The following is a 1,179-nucleotide window of genomic DNA, read 5'->3' as shown; positions in this document are numbered from 1 at the left end:
TTCTCCCATGCAGCAGGATCACTTGACTGCTCCTTCATATGTGGTGGTGGAGGATGTAATGGTGGATTCAATTGGTGGTTGGAACTATAGCTGAATCCTGGGTGTTGATTCTTGTTTTTCCATGGTGGCATATAAACATTCTTTCCCTGATTGTTGTAGTTCCTTTGATTATTCTGATCATACCACACTCCATTCACCTCTGCTTGTTCTGATGATCCCCCATAATCACACTCCTCTGTCACATGGCCCTTACCACAGATAGCACATACACTCTTTGTTTCCACAGAAGCTACCTTTTGTGAAGAGAGTTGCTTAATAAGGGTATCTAATTGTTGCTGCTGTTGTCTCTGTGTCTGCATCAGTTGATCATTCCTTGCCAACAAAGCATCATACCCATCCAACCTGATAATTCCTGTCCTTCTGTCAGCCACTGGAGCATTATCAAATTCTTGAGATGCTAATGACTCAAAGATATCCAAGGCTTCTTGAGGGGTCTTGGTAGTCAATGATCCACCAGCAGTGGCATGCACCAAGGTTCTAGTGTTAGTGGTCATTCCTTGCAGGAAGATTGCTGCTTGTTGCCATGCCTCAATTCCATGCTGTGGACATTTCCTCAACAAAGTCTTGAATCTCTCCCAAGCCTCATAAATAGATTCTGACTATTTATGCTTAAAGCTTGTAATTTCATCCTTCAACTTGGCCCTCTTGGATGCTGAGAAAAACCTTTGCAAGAACTTGGTTTGCAAATCATCCCAAGTTGTTATACTTCCTTGTGGCAATGATTGCAGCCATCTCCTTGCATCATCCGTCAGTGAATGAGTGAATAGTCTCAACAGAATTGCATCTCTTGTGACACCATTTATCTTCACAGTATCACTCAACAATAGGAAGTTCTCTATGTGCAAGTAAGGGTCCTCCGCACTGGTTCCAGCAAACTGATCCTTCTGCACCAAATGTATCAAAGCAGGCTTCAATTCAAAGTTGTTGGGCTCCACTGTTGGGCGCACAACACTCCCAATTGGAGGAACCACTGCAGGAGTCATGTACTCTCCCAGTGTCCTCTGTGGTGGTGGTGGTCTGTGATTCTCTGCCATTATATCTTCCTGATTAACCGTACTTGATTCACCAATTTCTTGCAATTGTCTCCTTTGCCTGGCTGCCCTTTTGTGCTTCCTCAAT

General features: G+C 43.9%; 1 non-coding gene across 1 annotated transcript; it reads left to right on the top strand.

The window, feature by feature from the left end:
• The first annotated feature begins 591 nt into the window (after positions 1–591).
• Positions 592–698, top strand: LOC133301603 (small nucleolar RNA R71). The gene has a single exon (XR_009750225.1). It is a non-coding gene; the product is annotated as a small nucleolar RNA R71 (small nucleolar RNA).
• The last annotated feature ends 481 nt before the right edge of the window (positions 699–1,179 follow it).

The sequence above is a fragment of the Gastrolobium bilobum genome, unplaced genomic scaffold, assembly GCF_033153095.1.
Source record: "Gastrolobium bilobum isolate Gb01-03AN ecotype WA unplaced genomic scaffold, APGP_CSIRO_Gbil_v1 utg6281, whole genome shotgun sequence".
Taxonomy (NCBI): domain Eukaryota; kingdom Viridiplantae; phylum Streptophyta; class Magnoliopsida; order Fabales; family Fabaceae; genus Gastrolobium; species Gastrolobium bilobum.
Note: the sequence above shows the minus strand (reverse complement) of the source record. Positions and strands in the feature narration are given on the sequence as shown.